The 20,010-nt window shown below is 50.5% G+C and overlaps 1 long non-coding RNA gene across 1 annotated transcript in view; it reads left to right on the forward strand.

Annotated features, from left to right (window-relative positions):
- Positions 1-216: 216 nt before the first annotated feature.
- Positions 217-20,010, forward strand: part of LOC138294191 (uncharacterized) — a 40,280-nt gene continuing 20,486 nt past the window's right edge. The window contains exon 1 of the long non-coding RNA XR_011203255.1: positions 217-810. This is a non-coding gene — a long non-coding RNA (uncharacterized lncRNA). The remainder of the gene's footprint in view (positions 811-20,010) is intronic.

Genomic DNA, 20,010 nt, shown 5'->3' on the forward strand with positions numbered 1-20,010 from the left:
CCTGGATCTGACAAGAAAAACGGCGGCGCCGTAACATTCTGCATACTCACAAGAGGTGTAAAACACTTCTTCCCCACAATATATTCCAAACCCTACTAGTTGCTAAAAGTACTTAAAGTCCAAAAGGTGTGCCAGTCACTGTATGTCCCAGCACGATGCCGCTATATCAAACACGGGTCTTCAGGTGTGTTTGTCACCGCAGAGACGACCTTTTCAGTTTAATTCATTTTACAACGCCCAATACTTGTATTCCACAAGTGCAATAAAGTTTCCAAAGAAATGTATATTCCCGTGACCACAAATCAATATAGTGATCCTTATCCAGTCTCCGTCTAAGTTTCAACTTCCAATAGACTGTCGATGTTCTTCTTCGATTTCCTCCAACAATTGCGCTGTAAAAATAAAAAAATTTAAAAAATAAAAAAATTCCTTCTTCCTCATCTAAGATGGCCGCCACGAAACATTTGGTCCGTTTTCTTCAGGCAGTTGGGCTTGCTTTCTCTTTGAGCAATCTCGGATCGTTTTCCTCACTCAAAATGGCCGCAACCAAACATTCAGTCTATTTTCTTCAGTCAATCTGGCTTGTTTTTCTCCTTCCACCACACTCAAGATGGCCGCCAACAATTCCCACAGCTTTCAGTCCTTTTCCAATTGCTCACTGACCTTCTGACGTCGTGAAGCATACAGAGACCACTTTGATCCTCAGTAAATGCTCAAACAGCTTTCCACAAAGCCCCTACAACCGCAATTTCACACTTTTCTCCGCTAGAACATGCTGCAAGACGCTCGAACCTCTCCCAGCACGTCTCTGTAAGTTATCTCCGTTTTTCTCTTAAATAATCCAAGCTCTTCCTTCTTTGTTGTTGTTGAGGCTGTCCCTTCCTCTGTGTTCCTTTCTCCGCCCAAGCGTCGCCAGTGTAATAAAGTGAATCCACACCAGATGAAGATATATGGTAGGAGGTATTTATTACAGCCTCAACCAACAGCCAGCATATCAACTGTCATGCAGAGAACCCTGCATGACAGAACCTCAGAACAAGCTGGTTCCATGCCCAGTGTTCTGGCATGGAGCCATGTTACATCATTACAGTGCCCTTGCTTGTTTAAATGATGGGGGGCTGAAAAGGGGGGGGTGAGATCAATCGAGGAGGGTGTCTAAAACCGCATTGAAATCATCTTCGATCAACCACGGCAAATGGGATCAAACTGCTAGTACGGAGGAGAGGGGTGATAAAAAGAGCTCTTGTTCCATGTTTGAGGCGTAACCGCTACCCAGCACCAGTAGTCTGCCCTCCAGGTCACCTTGTATGAACACATAACAGCCATTTGCATCTAGCTCAGCAACTATGGCCCCAAATGGCATTCAAGCCTGCACTCATATTGTTGCGCCGCATGCAAAAGCCGAAAAGGCTGTGGGAAACAGCTGCCCCTGCGTTTCCGATGGAGTGTGAGGGCCTCAGCAGAGGAAAGATGTGTCTCCTGCAAACATACTATGTGGGCCTTGAGGAGGCCGCTTGTGAGCTGAGCCCATACTCCTGACATTCCATGTTATAATTTTATAGTGATTTGTTAATGTTGGTATGTTTAAAGCAAGTAAAAAGCATAAGATATGGAACCCTGCCCCATCCCCACTTACCCCTCACCCGGAGTATGCATTGCATGACAGACGGTAAATAACCAACAGTTGAATCCCAGTACAAGGTCCAGCGAGAACCATTTGTTTGACCTTAAAACAAACAAACTTATCAGAGCTAAGCATGAACTGCAGCAATAGCTGTGGGGGTTTGCCAGTAGAGCCAGCGACATTAAAGAGACTATAGCAGGCATAGTGACAAACGGAGATCACAGTCCCTCGGGATGCCACAGGAATGAGACAGTGGAGCTAAAAGGTATAGCACATTAGGACATAGCTAAGGAAACAGTAGATACAATACATGGGTTTCAGATAGTCAGGGGGATCGTGATTATCAGCTTGGCCCTCCAGCGATGACGCTGAACTTCCGGGGTACTGATGACATGGATAGAGATCAAATTACAGTGTCAGAAGTTTGTGGGGTCACTGCGGGATTGAGCCGCATGCTCATGTTTGAGTCAGAGGTCGCACTGCTGGAGGAGCTGAGTTGGGGCTGTGGGGAAGGGGTTGGTGCTGTCAGGATGAATACTAAATCACAACTGAGAGTACGTGGTTCTTGTAACGAAGGTAGGTCGGTAGTGTATCAATTGTAACACTAGACCACTCGTGACCCTCAACTAGAGGCGAAATGTGGGTGACCTGTGGTGTGGTGTGTGGTCTGGAAGGGGGATTTCCTTTACGGACCAGGTGGTCTCACACACTATATAGTGTCATGCTTCATCATATGACCACCTAGCCCCACCCAGGTAGGACAGTGCCACCTGGGCGGACTCAACCTCACTGTTAAAAGAACAGGAGGGAGTGCGTAAATCAATTTAATTTCTGGAAAAGGGATCCAGCTATGTTAGGAAATAAAAACACCTACTCAGATACCCGTGTGAATTTTAATAGAGGGTTCTGTGTGGTGTGATTAAAAAGGACTGGGGAACCGGTGTGAGAGTAATGACTCACAAGGTCACCTATCTAAAGGAAGTAGCCGACATGTTTCTGCCCTTGAAATTGAGCTCTGGAAGGTCTCTGGGCATTCATAAGGGCGTTGGATCCCTGTTGCATATGCTTCGTGAGCGCTGCATAAATAATAACACTAGAAAAGGGTGAAGGAGGGGCCTACCTTTACCAAGGGAATACCTGGGGAGGACCCTAACAACAGAGGGTAGTGGCCTCTGGTATCCTGGAGAGGGAGCGTCCCCTTATAGTCAGACTTGCATCAAAGGTGGGCGCTCTCTGTGCACCTATACCGACCTCTCCTCAGGACAGTGTGCTGTCAGGATGAAGTCACAGTGGCTAGCACAGCTCGTCTCTCCTCCAGGGCCTGTTGGGGGAGAGGGAGACGCATGAGATGGAGTTTGTCCAGAGTTCCCCTATCGGAGCAGGGGCTGTTACGAAGGCTGCATGTGTTTTCTGAAGATAATGGGTGAGAAGCATTTGGATAGTGAGTTTCCAACCAGTCCCATACTGATTCAGGGGTATTAAAGAACAGCATCCATTGCTCATGTGCTACTTGCAAGTGCAGTGGAAACATTAGGGCATAAGGTAAGCCCTCTGCTCAGAGTTGTCTCTTCGCTGTGAGAAACAACAATTGCTTACCCTGGACTTCCAGAGTACAATTATGAAGAGGGACCCATGGGTGTTGTCAACAACGACTGGGGCATTCTCTCTGTGCCCTTTCAACTGTGAACAGGTTTGATGGCCCTTGTAGTGCAATCTTGGGTTTCAGCCAATTTTCAATGAACTGTGTGTCATTGTGCCCCTCTATTTCCTAGGGCAGTTCAATTATGCAGACGTTATTGTGCCTTGCTCACCCTCCACATCTTCAGGCCTGGCATGTAACAGATGCAATTGTAAACGCAGGGTCTTTATTTCTGATGTGTGGGCTGCCTGTTGTGGTCGCAAGGTCTGCTTCTGCTACTTTAACTCTGATGGACAGCTTGCAATGATCGTTGCGGAGAAGACCCAAGTCCGATGCTAGCGCCCCTATAGGGTTTTCTATGGTGGCTTCTGGAATCCCAGATTTACTGTAGGATTATATGCAGTTTATCTGGTCCTGCGCTGTGTGATGTAGGGGGGATACAGTCCACTCCTGTGCGGTCCAGGGATCCGTCGGACTGAACAAGCCCTGATTGGGAGCTGTCATGGCTGGACAGGTGGCCTACTTCTTGTTCTTAGTGCTACCCATAGCGACCTGTGTCCCAGGCAGTAGAGCAGTATTGAAGATTTCCTTGAGGTATTGCGCCCAGTGTCACGTAGGAGGTGTCTTGGTGGGTTTGTTGTTGATCAGTGCAAAGTCCTACATGAGAGGATTGACCAAGTCCATCACCTGGGGGTACCACAGCTATCTAATAGGAAGGTATGGGCAGAGCGATCTGGGGACCGGGCACCAGCGCCTGTGGGGTCCCTATGCTGGGTGAACAGTTCCAAGTAGATGGCAAAAGGGTGAGGCGGATGGCCAGGCCAGCAATTAGAGCCCAAGATGGTATGAACTGTCTACTGGGACAAACTGACTATAAGGGTCTCATGGCTTGCTGGGCGGTGGACGCAACTTAGCAGGACATGGCCTCTCGCCCTAATGAGGTTGTTTGCAGTAATTGTTTTGGACGATCATATACCTGCTGCCACACAGAAGTTAGCTGAGGATAAGAAGTAAAGTCTGGCTGGCCGCATTAGTGGGTTAACAAAAAGGGAGGGGGCAGGCCAGCGCTTCCGCAGGGGCTGACAGAAAGCCTCTAATGAGTCTGAAGGGACCAGACGCTGTGTGCCAAGACTCGAGGGATGCGCCGGTTGATGCTGATTACCCGGAAGCCAGCCTGCCCACAGAGCTCGGGTATGTTAGTATTTCAGGGGAAGTACCAGCAGGCTGCAAAGCATCCGTGATGGACTGGGCATGCTCCTAAGGAGTATAGCGCTACACCCACCTCTTTGTGTAAGTCCAGGGTAGTGTGTCCAACTGCTTATTTTCAAATGACCTCCAGGCTCTTGCCCTGATGCCGCCACCCGCCAAGCACCAAATCGCAGGCTCTGACAACACAGGTATCGTCCCTCAGGGGGTCAGCACTCTCTCTAGCCATGTCGCAGCAAGGCAGTCTAGGGTAGTCAGCTTGAAGGGGTCCGAAGAAGGGTGTGCCTCGGGCTTCCAAGGGACTCCACGCCATCAGATGTAATGGGGGAGAGGCTTTGTTGTACTGTGCCGCCCGCCTCACGCAGATGCGCAGGCTTGGATGGCAGCCATATTGTCCCTTGGGGGTCAGCGCATTTTCCAGCCGCCTGCGGCAAGGTAGTCTGGGAATGATGGTCCAAAGGGTTCCAGGGAATAAGAGCGAGGCCTTGGTGTACTGGCCGGGCCTAGGCACCACTGCTCTTTGATCACCCAGGCCCTGCAGCATCGACACGTGGCGGATAAGCAGTTCTGGCAGATGAGTTTCCAGTCCCTGGGGGCGAGGAGGGCTAATGTGGACAATCATGCACCTGCAGGATAGGTGCAGTGACAAGGATGGTGGTGGATAATTGAGCATCCTAGGTGCCATCGGGAGCGGCAAGAAAGGCAATCCGCCATGTTAAGTGGCTAGCCACACCCCCAGTGTACCCAGGCTACTTACTTAAATTTCATATACCTATTTTACTTTTTAAAATGTTCTGAGAAATTAACTACTATGAGTTTTATCCAACATGATTGACCAGACGAGAAGCATATTTCGATTGAGGCCTTCTTAGGCTTGCTTTACACCTCGGCTTGGCAGAGCCAATGTCAATTCATGCCTCTTAACAGAATTCCGAAAAGACATCTGCTGCTCTGTGTCAAAGGGAACACGCATCAGTGAGGAAGGGAAGATGGCAGTGGCCCATGAGCACTGTTTAGACCCATGAAACTGAATAGGATGGTTCTTTTCATGAGAGGGCCTTTGCGGACCAAGCTACTACTCTGCCTAACAATACTTCCTGGCATAGTGCTCACAGATGGTGTGGGAATCGGTTTGATTAGACTAGTCTGACCTGCTTTATCGTGGGAGGAGCTAGGGTGAGAAGAGCACCTTAGCCTCAGAGCTTTCTTGTGCCATATCATATGTTAGGTTATGGAGAATTCTGTCTGGGTTTTGGGCCCATGAGGCTCAGGACCAGCATCACTCTGTAGTATAAGTGGAAGTGGAGTAAGAAGGAACATTTTACAGGTTGAGTTAGCATAACCAGTCACTATTGTGCTAGCTCCAGCTTCATAATTCACTGTTTGGTTCATTAAGAACCTCAGATTACAGAAGAAGGATCCTTTCTGGCCCCTAGAAGCAGGCTCTGCATGCCACCCAACAGTGGAACAACGATTCTTATCCATTACTTAATCTCTGCGCCCAGGACATGCTCCTGAACTAGGAAAGCCAGTTCCATGATCTTATTCACAGGGTTATTGCAGAGGGCCTGGGCCGAGTACAAGGTGCCAGATACAGAGAACCCTAAACCAAGAGGACTGCATGCTGAAAAACATTCCTAAATACCCATTAGTTGAGTTCTAAAGGGTCCTGTAAAACCAGGGACAGTCCTTTTGACCTGGGAGGAGTGGTGGCTGACACGTGGATTGCGGGGTAACATATAACTATTCTGGAGGATTATAGGATAGCTTTAACTGTTTTGCAGAGAAAGAGCTCAGTAATGTGGAGCACACCCTTCAATGTCTGAACTGTGCGATAACCTTGATAAGTGTTTGGAACGTGTCTGCAATGTTCCTATCCGAAGAGCAATGTGAATCAAATTGAAGTAAATGCCTTAGACATTGTGGTCTGTCTGAAGGACATATCTGGCTGGATCCTTTCTTTCAACTGAGAATCCAAATTTGCTACTTTTTCCTGGTGTCCAATAAGGATAAATTAACAGTTTTCATGTTGTTTTACTTGTCTTCATTTCTCATTATTTATTTTCCTGGTAAAGTCTTATATTTTTTAATACACGTGGTGTATTTCTTAGAATTCTATATTTTTTCTCAGCATTGTAGTTTGATTTGCTGTTAAAAAGTATTTTATGACTTTCCTCTGAGGTTCACTTTGTAATGCAGGTCAAGCCACAAAAGTACGCAAAGGGCACTTTCAGAAAGTGGATTATTATTTTGGAAGAGGTTATCCTAAAAACATAACCAAAACTCTCTGTTTAGCTTAAAGCATAGTCCTTAGAGAATCTTTCATCAACTCCTTGTAGCTATGGTGCAAGCGACCCGTAGGTCTGTAGAGAAACATCTGTTAATTGCAAGCTGTGCAAAACAACATTAAAGATAAAGAAACAACAGTCAAATTCCAGAAACAATTCTGGGAACATAAAGAACAAAATAATAGGCAAAAAATACATACAAGTGATCAAAATCAAATAAAGAACAGGTACCATAGACGCTTGAGATTAAATGTGCTAAGAAATCACACAGTGCCAATTGAAAGTCAAAGTTTGCAGCTGAACAGGACATTTCAATTCAATCACGAAGGAACCTGGTGTCAGGTTGCCAAATAGGTCACATTGATCAAAGTTTTCATCCTGAGACACAGATGTTTAGCTGGTTTAAAAAAAATGTACGGTGGGAAAAGATAGGATGCTGATCCCCTGTGGGTCCCCTAAAGACATCATGTGTGAGCTCCCACTAAATCCTTCAGGTTTTCGGTCAAGAGCTCAGAGCTAGACAAGAAGAAGTCTGCAGCTGTGGATGTCTTTTCACAAATGAAGTGGATATGGTCACTTTCTCTCTTTTCTTCCCAGTCCCACATGTAGTAAATAGAGAGCAAATCAGCAGTATTCTACTAACGTAGAAATGCTGCAAAAGAGTCATTAGCTCATTATGGTGGTCATTACAACCCTGGCGGTCGGTGTTAAAGTGGCGGTAAGACTGCCAACAGGCCAGCGGAAAAAAAATTGGAATCACGACCGTAGCGGAAACCGCCAACAAAGACAGCCACTTTAACACTCCGACCGCCACGGCGGTACAAACAAACAGCTTGGCGGTCACCGCCAACAGACAGGCGGAAGACAATGTACCGCCCACAGTATCACAACCTACCAATACACCACCTTTTCCGGGGCAGATTCACCGCGAACAAAAACACGGCGGAAATAGGACTTCGAAGGGAAAACGCTCACCTCTACACACCTCACGAGGAATCCGGACGCCATGGAACTCGAACTCCACATCCTGCCAGCCCTTATCTTCTTGCTCCTCTACCAGGAGCACGAACACCGGCGGCGATGATCTCGGTGAGTACTGCACTTACGACACAGGGGAGGTGGAAGGGAAAAAACAGGGACACACACACGCAACACCCCCAGCCCCACCCTCACCTACGACAACACACACACACTAATACAGCATGATAAATAACAGTTACGGCCCCCAAACCCCTGGGAAGAATGCAAGGACTAAAGGAAATGAGTGTAACCATTGTAATATATTAAAATCCAGTACGCAAAAATATATATATATATATACACTATAAACAAAATATACACCAAGAATAGTAGTCCAGGTAGTGCTCCATTGAAGTCTGTGGAACACTGGGCCCACACGGTATGGGCGAGGCCCACACTCAGTCCCCGAAATGATGGAGAGAACACTGCATGGGCATCAGATAGCAATAAAACAGGCACCTCAGGGGGAAGGGAAAGGGGGGGGCACCTCAGCCGGTTGAGTGCACAACGCCAAATCCACGAGGGGGCCACATGCCCGCTGTTCCATCCTGGGGAGTGCAAAGCCACAGTCTCTCAAGTCTCTACAGTGGGTGGGTTGCCCACTGTTCCATCCTGGGGAGTGCAAAGCCACAGTCTCTCAAGTCTCTACAGTGGGTGGGTTGCCCACTGTTCCATCCTGGGAAGTGCAAAGCCACAGTTTCTCAAGTCTCACAAGTGGGTGGTTTTCCCACTGTTCCATCCTGGGGAGTGCAAAGCCACAGTCTCTCAAGTCTCACAAGTGGGTGGTTTGCCCACTGTTCCATCTTGGGGAGTGCAAAGCCACAGTCTCTCAAGTGGATAACAGTCTCCACTGGTTCTGGAGGGGGCTTTGTGCCCAGAGTGCTTCATCCTGCCAAGGACAGAGGTAGTGGATGTGATTCTCCACTGGTTCTGGAGGGGGCTTTGTGCCCAGAGTGCTTCATCCTGCTTGTGACGGACTCAGTAGCGTCAGTGCCCTTGGCGCTCATGGGCCAGCGGTGCTTGTTGCAGCGGTGTCATTGACAGCGGTGCTTGTTGCGGCGGCGCCCTGTTCAGCGGTGCTTGTGGCGGCAGTGCCCTGTTCAGCGGTGCTTGTGGCGGAGGGGTCCTTTGCAGTGACTCAGCTGCTGCCGGTCATGTCTGGCCCAGCGGGGCTGGTGCTGGCGGTTCTGTCTGGCCCAGCGGGGCTGGTGCTGGCGGTCTTTCATGGCCCAGCGGGGCTGGTGCTGACGGTCCTGTCTGGCCCAGCGGGGCTGGTGCTGGCGGTCCTTCATGGCCCAGCAGGGCTGGTGCTGGCGGTCCTGTCTGGCCCAGCAGGGCTGGTGCTGGCGGTGGCCTCCTGGGCAGCTGGGCTGGTGCTGGCGGTGGCCTCCTGGGCAGCAGGGCTGGTGCTGGTGGTGGCCTCCTGGGCAGCGAGGATGATGGCGGCGGCCTCCTGGGCAGCGGGGCTGGTGCTGGCGGTGGCCTCCTGGGCAGCAGGGCTGGTGCTTGCGGTGGCCTCTTGGGCAGCGGGGATGATGTTGGTGGCCTCCTGGGCAGCTGGGCGGGTGGCGGTGGCCTCCTGGGCAGCGCAGATGATGGCGGTGGCCTCCTGGGCAGCGGGCTGGTGCTGGCCTCCTGGGCAGCAGGGCTGGTGCTGGCGGTGGCCTCCTGGGCAGCGGGGATGATGGTGGTGGCCTCCTGGGCAGCTGGGCGGGTGGCGGTGGCCTCCTGGGCAGCGGGGATGATGGCGGTGGCCTCCTGGGCAGCGGGGATGGTGCTGGCGGTGGCCTCCTGGGCAGCAGGGCTGGTAATGGCGGTGGGCTCCTGGGCAGCGGGGATGATGGCGGTGGCCTCCTGGGCAGCGGGGATGATGGCGGTCTTCTCCGCCGTGCTGCTCTTCCCAGACTTGCTGACTTTCTTGTGGGCCTTCCCCACCTTGGAAGGTGTCGCAGCTGACTCCACACTCCCACCTGTACCCCTGGGAGCGGCTTTAGTGGCTGGAGTCTTCCCCCTCTCCCGCCGGGCACTGGCCAACTTTTGATGCTTGACAGGTGGGGGACTGTCCATGCTGTGGCTCCGTGCCACACTGGCTGCTCTGGTGGCCGGTGCACTCCAGATTCCGGTGACTACAGGCACCACTGGTCCCGGAGATGTTGTGGCTGAGGTGCTAGGTTGGGACCTGGAGAGTCAGGCCCTAGGAGACGGATGGGGTGGGGGAGGTGAGGGAAAGAGCTCAAGGTTGGCCAGGAAAAGTTTCTTGGGAACACTGGGACGGGTAGCTGGAGGAGATTTGGGAGTGGAGGAAGAGGTAGTGGTTGTAGGAGGTGTTTGTTTGGTGACTTTGGGTGAAGGTGCATGCGCTGGAGGCTGTCGTGAGGTGGATGGCTGTTGGGTGGGTGTGTGCCTGCGTTTGTGTATCTTGGGAGGGGGCGTCACAGACACACTGGTAGAGGACACAGGGGAAGTGTGAATGGTAGTGGGGGTGGTGACTGCACGTGAGCGGGGTGTGGTGATGTGTGTGCTGGTGATGGAAGTAGTGGCTGTAGATGTAGTGCATGCAGGTGTGAGTGGAGACGAGACCGGGAGGGAGGAGGGAGAGGAGGAGGTTGGGGATACAGTGGAGGCAGTGGATGTTGGTGTGTCTGCATGTGTGTGATGCTTGCGTGAGTGCCTGTGGCTTATGTTTGCCTGAGCTTCCCTTGTGTGTTGATGTGTGTGCATGCTGGTCTGAAGGTGTGCTTGGGATAGGCTGAGGTACAGGGGATTGGGTCTGGGTGGAGGAAGTTGGAGGGGGGAGGCTAGAGACAGGGACAATGGCTGCCATCAGTGCTGAGGCCAGAGTCTGAAAAGCTTGCTGAAGGTCCCCCGGCCCAGAATGAATACCCTCCAGGAATGCATTTGTTTGTTGCAACTGCCTTTCTACACCCTGGATGGCATTCACAATGGAAGACTGCCCAACAGTGTGGGACCTGAGGAGGTCAATGGCCGCTTCACTGAGGGCAGCAGGGGTGACTGGGGCAGGGCCTGAGGTGCCTGGGGCGAAGGGGATGCCCACCCTCCTGGGTGAGCGGGCACGGGGCAAAGGCTGAGGGGCTGCTGGGAGGGCGGTCCTGGTAGGGGGGGTGGCGGCTGTACCTGTAGATGCGGGGGGCACAGATGTTGCCGCCACCACAAGGGAGCTCCCATCAGAGGACGAGTCCGTGTCACTGGTGTCAGCTCCTGTCCCCGCCGTGGAGCTCCCCTCGCCCTCCGTCCCACTGGTGAACTCCGAGTCCGTAGTCTCACCCTCCAGGGCCATGTGGGATGCAGCTCCCTCCTGCTCCGGTGCCACTGCTCCTCCGCCTGATGATGCTAATGCACACAAGAACAGGGAGACCACAAAAAGTGGGGGGACGACAGAAGAAAGACATGTTGAGTGCATGCATTACCGCTATCGTTGGCCGACACGACAGACACAGAAGCCCCCTGCACTACGGCGCGCACTTGGGCTCCACTGTTCAATCCCTGGGACATGGCCTACAAGGCAATGGCCGACATCTGCACACATGGATGACACAGGAGCCTGACTAGGTGAACTTGGCACTGTTCACATGTGGGGTGGGGTGCCACAGGGTCTGCCAGAACAAGCGGACCTAACTAGCACACTCGCCCTGGCCTAGGGAAACCCACAGCCCACCTCCCCCACCCAGACACCTCCACTGCGCGCAAAATCAACAGAATGAGAGTGTACTCACCCCCTTGTGGCTGCTGTGATGCCCTCAAGCGCCCATCCAACTCAGGGAACGCCACCGCCAGGATCCTGAACATCAGGGGGGTCATGGTGCGACGGGCACCCCTCCCATGTTGGGAGGCCATCCCCAGCTGGGCCTCCGCCGTCTTCTTGCTCCAGCGGCGAATGTCCTCCCATCTCTTACGGCAGTGGGGGCTCCGTCTGTGGTGGACCACCAGGGTCCGGACTTCCTTGGTGATGGCACGCCAAATATCCTTTTTCTGGTGGGCGCTGACGTACATGAATTGTACAGGGGGAAAAGAAAAGTTATTGCCAACTGCACCGTCACAGTCATTAGCCCCCATCCCTACCCTTGCCATGTGGCACATGCACTCACCTTCGTTTCATGCACGCCTCAATCTCCCCCCCCATCTTTCATCCACCCCATTCCACACAGGCATAGCCCATACAGCATTCTCCCAGTGTGCTTACCTGTTTGTCTGGAGGACCGTAGAGTAGCGTGTACTGGGAGAGGACCCCATCCACGAGTTTCTCCAACTCCTCCGATGTGAAGGCAGGGGCCCTTTCCCCAGACGCACGAGCCATTGTCTCTTCCAGACTGAGGTCACAGCAGCACTTGCAGTGTAGGTCCTCTCCTGTCGATGATCAGGTATCAAGTGATTGAACAGATAGAAAATGGCGGTCACATCCGCGGCGGTGCGTACCGTCACCTCCGGCGTACATCGTCATTGGCTCCTCCGACCCATAGGGTCCAATGTTAACCAATGCAGAATTGCGCCGCGGTCTTCGACCGCCTACCGCGTCGGTGTACAACACCAGCGCAGTTACATCACATCCCATTGTCCCACTTTACAGGTCAGACAGCCGCCATGTCAGGGGCCCACATGGCTTAATTTTTAACTGTGTCACACATACCTAGGCCTTGCCTCAACAGTCATACAGGCCAAATTTCGGATTATGATTTGTGTTCTGTGTAAGCTGTGGGTACGTACCTCTGAGTTGGTTGACTCTGTGCTTGCTGTTGTCCTTCATAGGCACCGTCCGCTGGGACATGTGAGGAGATGGCGGCATCCTCCGGTGTACAGACCGCTGGTGGACATCTCAACAATGGAGGAAAGACATGTGATCATCACCTACAGGCTTGATCGTGCCACAATCCTGGAACTGTGTGCACAGCTGGAGCCGGACCTGATGTCAGCTATCCGCCATCCCACAGGAATCCCCCCTCAAGTGCAGGTGCTGTCAGTACTCCATTTCTTTGCAAGTGAGTCATTTCAAACAACAGTGGCCATAGCATCAGGGATGTCCCAGCCTATGTTTTCCAACGTGTTGTCCAGAGTGTTGTCTGCCCTGCTGAAACACATGCAGAGCTACATCGTTTTCCCTCAGGTGGAGGATTTGCCTACAGTGAAAGGTGACTTCTATGCCCTGGGACATATCCCCAACATCATAGGTGCCATTGATGGGACACATGTGGCTTTGGTACCCCCCGCAGGAGTGAACAGGTATACAGAAACCGGAAGAGTTATCATTCCATGAATGTGCAGATGGTGTGTTTGGCAGACCAGTACATCTCTGATGTGAATGCCAAATTCCCTGGCTCAGTGCATGATGCTTACATCCTGCGGAATAGCAGCATCCCTTATGTGATGGGTCAACTCCAGAGGCACCATGTGTGGCTATTAGGTGAGCACATGGAAGCAAGTCAGTGGGAATGGTTGTCTGGGTCTGGGGATATCCCTACAGGTAAGTGTGTGTCTAACAGTTGTCCCTCCCCATTTGCAGGTGACTCTGGTTACCCCAACCTGTCATGGCTACTGACCCCAGTGAGGAATCCCAGGACAAGGGCAGAGGAACGCTACAATGAGGCCCATGGGCGAACTCGGCTGATAACAGAGCGGACCTTCCGCCTCCTGAAGCCCAGGTTCAGGTGCCTCCATATGACAGGTGGATCCCTATTCTGCTCACCAAAGAAGGTGTGCCAGATCATCGTGGCCTGCTGTATGCTTCACAACTTAGCTTTGCGACGACAGGTGGCTTTTCTGCAGGAGGATGGTTCAGATGGCGGTGTTGTTGCAGCTGTGGAGCCTGTGGACAGTGAAAACGAGGAAGCAGAAGAGGACATCGACAACAGGACCTCTGTGATCCTGCAATACTTCCAGTGAGACACAGGTAAGAATACAAACCTGACTACTACATGTACTTTAACACTACTACCTCTCTACTGTCTGTCAATTTCACCCAGTGTATGGTCACTGAGTTGTCACTTTCCCTTACGATTTCACAGATGTGGGTCCCACTGTGTGACATCTGCTGTGTTTCCTCATGGACTAGAGCTGTGTGACATAGGTATGTTGACATTACAATTGAAAGAGCATTTTGTCACTGTAATTGCTGATACACTATTTCGAAATCACAGACTGACTCCAGATTGTTTTGTGCTTCAAGGGTGTTTATTTAAGTGCTCAATATTGGAGTGCTCAATAAAATGGTGAGGGTTGATGGTGGAGGAATGTCCATGGCAGAGTCCAGTCTATTAGTCTCACAGGTGCATTGCCCAAATGAGCATAGGAAGTGGAGCTGGGGCAGTTTGAGGATGGACAGGGTGACAAAGTGGGACAGAAGGATGACATTCAGGGTGGTCTCATTTCTTGGCGGGGTCTTGCCATCGTTCTGTCTTTGTCCTGGATGTCAGGGACCGTTTGCGGGGTGGTTCTCCCTCTGCAGGGGGTGGGGTGCTGGTGTGGTGGTCCTGTGGCGGGGCGTCCTGTCCACTAGCGCTGGCGGAGGTGGTGGGCAGTTCATCTTCCAGGCTAGTGTCGGGGGCCCCTTGTTGTGCCACAGTGTCCCTCCTGGTGTTGAGTACTTCCTTCAGAACCCCTGCGATGGTGCCCAGGGTGGAATTGATGGATCTGAGTTCCTCCCTGAAGCCGAAATACTGTTCCTCCTGCAGCCGCTGGGTCTCCTGAAACTTGGCCAGTACCGTTGCCATCGTCTCCTGGGAGTGGTGGTAGGCTCCCATGATGTTGGAGAGGGCCTCGTGGAGAGTGGGTTCCCTTGGCCTGTCCTCCCCCTGTCGCACAGCAGCCCTCCCAGTTCACCTGTGTTCCTGGGCCTCTGTCCCCTGAACGGTGTGCCCACTACCACTGCCCCCAGGTCCCTGTTGTCGTTGGGGTGGTGGGTTAGCCTGGGTTCCCTGTAATGGTGGACACACTGCTGATTGATGTGTCCTGGGGACAGAGGTATGGGCCCGCTGGGTGGGTGCTGTGCTGGTGTTTCCATAGGGGGGAAGCTCTGTGGTGGCCTGTGACTGTGTGAGGGGAACCGACTGTCCAGAGGTCCCCGATGGGCCGGGCTGGTCATCTAGATCCAGTTGGACAGAGCTGCTGTCATCACTGTGGGCCTCTTCTGTTGGTGGTGTGGACATCTGTGGACCCTCCTGTCCGGTTACGTTGGGTAGGGGTCCTGCAGGGGTATAAAAGGATGTTTATTACATCTGTGTGTGCTATGGTGTGCAATAGGTGGGTGACCGTGTACCCCAGTGCTTGCATTCCTGTCTGGGACATTGTGTGATGGTGGGTAAGGGGGGTTTATGGGTATGTGCAGTGGCCATCTATTGGTGATGGGTGTCCATGCTTTGTTATTGCATGCAGGGCTTGGTGTTGGGATGTGTGGTTTGTGATATTGGGACATTTGTGAGGAGTTGGAGTGATGGGGGTGAGGGCAAGGGTGTGGGTATGTGATAGCATGCAGATAGGGTGGGGGATGTAATAGTTAAGATTTGACTTACCAGAGTCCATTCCTCCATCTACTCCTGCGAGGCCCTCAGGATGCAGAATCGGCAAGACCTGCTCCTCCCATGTTGTTAGTTGTGGGGGAGGAGGTAGGGGTCCGGCGCCAGTCCGCTGAACCGCAAGGTGGTGTCTTGAGACCACGGAATGCACCTTCCCCCGTAGGTCGTTCCACCTTTTCCTGATGTCATCCCTATTTCTTGGGCGCTGTCCCACTGCGTTAATCCTGTCCACTATTCTTCGCCATAGCTCCATCTTCCTAGCTATGGAGGTGTGCTGCACCTGTGCTCCGAATAGCTGTGGCTCTACCAGGACGATTTCCTCCACCATGACCCTGAGCTCCTCCTCAGAGAACCTGGGGTGTCTTTGCCGTGCTATGGGGTGGTGTGGGTGATGTGTGGGGTGGTGTGTGTCGTGATAAGTGGGGTGATATTTAGTGGTGTGTTGTGTGAGGTGCGTGGAAGTTCTGTGGGTGATGGTATTGTGTGCCTGTGGATGCTTGGTAGTTGTTTGTGGTGTCTTTCTCTGGCCTTCTCTCTGTGATTCTGGTTGTAAGGGTTTGTGGGTGATGTGGTTGTGTGTTTTATATTGTATTGGATGTGTGGGAGTGGTATGTGTATCAGGTGTGTGTATATTTCGAATTGTCCAATGTGGCTGTGTTTTGTAAAAGTGTGTGTATTTTGAGCGCGGCGGTGTGTACCGCCAATGGAATACCGTGGTTGAAAGACCGCCGTGTGGATTCGTGTGTCGTGATAGTGTGGGTGTATTTCTGTTGGCGTGACGGTGGAGGTTTTGTTTTCGCCAGTTTATCCCTGAGCTTTGGTGTGGCGGACATGTGTGGGTGTCTGAATTTTGGTGGATTCCGAGCTGTGGGTCATAATAGCTGTGCCGGATTTCCGCGGCGGTGTGTTGGCGGTCTTCTGCGCGGCGATAAGCGGCTTTTACCGCCAATGTTGTAATGACCGCCTATGTATGTTTTGAAATCGACCTCCTCAAAGGGAAAGGCGACTATAAAAGGTACGGAGAGGACAGCATTGAAAAACGTGCCCTGGGTGAGCTTTGGCAGATACAAACAAGCGAGCAAGCGTTCACGAGAATGAGCAAAAGCACGAGGTTGCAAAGCCTGTGGGAAGATAAAATTACATTAGCTAAGAGAGCACATGGATGGCTGGTGCTAAACTTGAACGATGAGCGAAAGGACCAGCCCCTCCTTGAGGCTGCTTACTCTTTACAAGTTAAGAAGAAGCTAATGTCAGTGAGACTCTGAGTGCTTTCCACTTTAGACTTTTAACCGAAATGGCAGGAGGAGGGGCAATGGGAGGATGTGATGTGTAACTTATGCCATCAGTCAAAGGAAACACTGCTGCTTGTCATTTGCATTTGCCCATGCCTAAGTACAGAGTGGAGGGTCCTGTTGCGGAGTGAATATAAGTCCTTAGGAATCAGGACCTGCAAATCAGCAGCAACGGTATCCTTAAAAATATTGTTTTGCTCAACAATCGGCTGGTGCAGTTTATCAACATCTTCAAGGAACTTGTGAAGGTCTAAGTCAGTATGTAGGACCATAGGTCTCTGACTGAGGCAAGAGCAGTTGATGAGCAGTGGGGGTGTATGGAATGCACTGCACAGGTGAACGGTGCAGTAAGAATAACAATGCCTCAGTCCCCTATCATGCCTTGTCTTGACCAAAAGTGAGCTGCTAGGGGTGCAGTAAGAACAACAATGGTCTAACCCACTATCTCGCCTTCTTTAGGCCTTGGCCATATGTAGACTTAACACTTTATATCTAGCAGCCTTCATTTGGCAGTAATAAGGCAGGCCTCTTTTAGCAATATCTGAGTTTGGGTTGGAAACGGATGCAATGGTGCCAAGCTCTCTAAGTAGCTGTCTCTCGTCCCCTAGTGATTAGGCCCTGGACATATGCGAGTTATGCACTGTGTCACTTCATGCTTTCTGTAGCAATATATAAGTCTAGGTGGGTGAATGTAGCAGTACTATCTGGCTTTCTAGGCACCCCAGTTATCTCCTTCTCCTACCATTAGCACCCAGTTGCATGGGGCTATGCACTTTACTATTTAATACACATTGGACGTAGTGCCCAGCCTCCAGGCACTGCAGCTCCCACCAAACACCATTGCCTGCCTTAGCCATTTTGGGGAGGACTAGCCACGGGACCACATTAATGCACCATGCACTTTACGGGATATTAGCCAAGCAGGGTGTTTTCTATCCGCTTTCGCAGGGAAGGAGGCAAGATGAGGCCACAAATATGATGTTTTTATATTTTTTAAACTTCGATTGGATGCTAATGTCAAGTGCATGTTTTGTCTATGTTTTATGGTTTTTAATAACTAATCAACTATTTTACTCACATGCGGATTTGCTGTCTTGATCTGGTCACAAGTTTTAACTTCAAACATAGTCACTTTTTTGGTTTCTAAATCTGTCAGTGAGGCAAGGCTGGATGATGAAGCTCGGCAGGGCTTCACGAGGCTAGACAACTTCACTGTGAGGTCCTTCTAAACCATTTTTTCTTGCCAAAAAGCCCAAAGTAGGAAGAACCTAAAAGGCTTGCCAACTGAGGACCCTTTTCTTGGGTTAATCTAAGCACCTTGTACCTGTCCTATAAAGGTACAAAATGAATAACCCCCACAGTGTTCTTGATGATCCGAGTGTCAGTCTTGTCCGCTCTTACAACCCCCCAGCTTCTCTGGGCAGGCCTTTAGGGACCAGACCACCTCCCTGATGGGAATCTGTCAGGGTTGAGTCTGAAGTGGCCGCTTGGTCCCTCTTCAGGGCAGTGAGGCTTGCCTTTCATATCCCTGCAACAGAAGGTTAACCACCTGACAATGGAGAATAATTCCAATCCCTGGTTGCCTGCAGGAGTGCGGAATTCCTCTAACGTCTTTCCACAGCAGTCAGGCAGAGTCTTCTTTCTTCCAAATATTTCTTCCTAGGAATGTTCTGAGGAGATGGTGCTGAGGTGTCTTTCTTATTCTGTGCACTGGCCAGTGATTTCTTACACCCAGCCCTGGCAACTTTGCTATCAAAAACCTAATTCAGTTTCCAGCACTTCCTTACCAACTTACTGAACCCTTCCCATAGTTCCTAGTCCAAAATGGCCCTATCTTACCCCCATCTTCAGTAGAGTTTCCATCTCTTACTGTAACCGCCACAGCCAATGCTGGGACTGGTTTCCTTCCGGCTGGGAGCATAGAAAGAAAGTCTAGGGTGGCATTGGGCATAAATGGTTTCAGTTCCTGAGAAACCCACTTGGGGTTTCCACTTCCAAATGAATAGCAGCTAATTCTGGCGTTTGTGTTGTCATCTGTGTCTGTCCATCTACCAGGTGACCAATTCCACCCAAGTGGTCACAGGATTTTAGCCTTGTTGTTCTTATAGACAATCCTCTGTCCTCCAGCCAGGAGGCTAGTCATTACTAGTGATCCCACCCAGGATATGTATTCCATTGTCTAAAACAGTTTTCTCTCATGTATTATATTTTTTTTAAGTTGTTTTTCCACTATACTGATCAAAAATCCAGCTGCTCCACTGAATTAGATTTTTAATGAAGAGTGGGAAAGAACTTTCAGTTATTTTTGAGAATTTTACTAAGCTAAGTCATTGCATTCATTTTTTCATTGATTATCAGGCTTTTCATGGACGGTATTGGTTTATGTAGACAGTAATAAGCAGTTTATTGCAACTGTTCAACTGTTTATTGTAGAGCCATCATTTTCCTTAATATTTAGCATGGCATTCCTTTATGTATTAAGCATTGAGCCCTATGGCCTGACAAGGCAGATTTAGTGGTGACTCAGCTAGTATATAAAAGTTGGTTTTCCTACATGGCAAAGCACATTTCTTTAAGAAAACACAAAGATGATTGGTGGAATGCTTGCAAAAAGTCTAACCTGCTTGCTTGAGGCTATTTTCCAGTCTATCTTTATTTGCTCAATGTGCTGTTTCAAGCAGAAACGAGCCATAAGCAACTCAGCATAGCTCCTGCTTCAATAGAAACAATCCAGCCAAACTGCAAAGTCCAGCTCTTCCCTAAACAGGAACATTAGCAACCGCAGAATGTTTTTGGCCTACCTTGGTCTTGTAAATGAGGTATAGCTATAGTCCTTTGGCACAGTGAGTATGAGATCCACATCTGGCCTTACCCATCATGCTTTTGGTGTTGCACTGAGGAAATCCAAAAGGTGGTGGGTGTAATTCTTTCAAAAAATCTCAGCCACTGGCAATCATTCGGGTTTTTATGACCTTCTATTTTTCACCCACGATGACACTTCAAACAGACACCTGCCAAAGACAAGTCAGTCAATCTTGAACCTGCTCCAATAGGAATGGTCCAGTGTGAACTACAGGATCTGGTTCCTTCTTAACAAGAACACAAACAACACCAGAATAATTAGCCACATACTGGCTCAGAGATACACGATTTTTCTCCATATGTAATTACATCCAGTGTGTACTAGAGTACATAAACAACTAGTGTAGGAAAATGGCTCCCTGTTGCAGTTTTCTGCTACTTTTTGCCTGATATTGATGCTGACTTGACCAAGAAGTGTGCTGGGACCCTGCTAACCAGGCCCCAGCACCAGTGTTCTTTCACTTAAAAATGTACCATTGTTCTACAATTGGCACATCCCTGGCACACAGATAAGTTGCTTGTAAAAGGTACCAGTGGTACCAAGGGCCCTGTGACC

This window comes from Pleurodeles waltl, chromosome 4_2 (genome assembly GCF_031143425.1).
Source record: "Pleurodeles waltl isolate 20211129_DDA chromosome 4_2, aPleWal1.hap1.20221129, whole genome shotgun sequence".
In the NCBI taxonomy this organism is placed as follows: Eukaryota; Metazoa; Chordata; class Amphibia; order Caudata; family Salamandridae; genus Pleurodeles; species Pleurodeles waltl.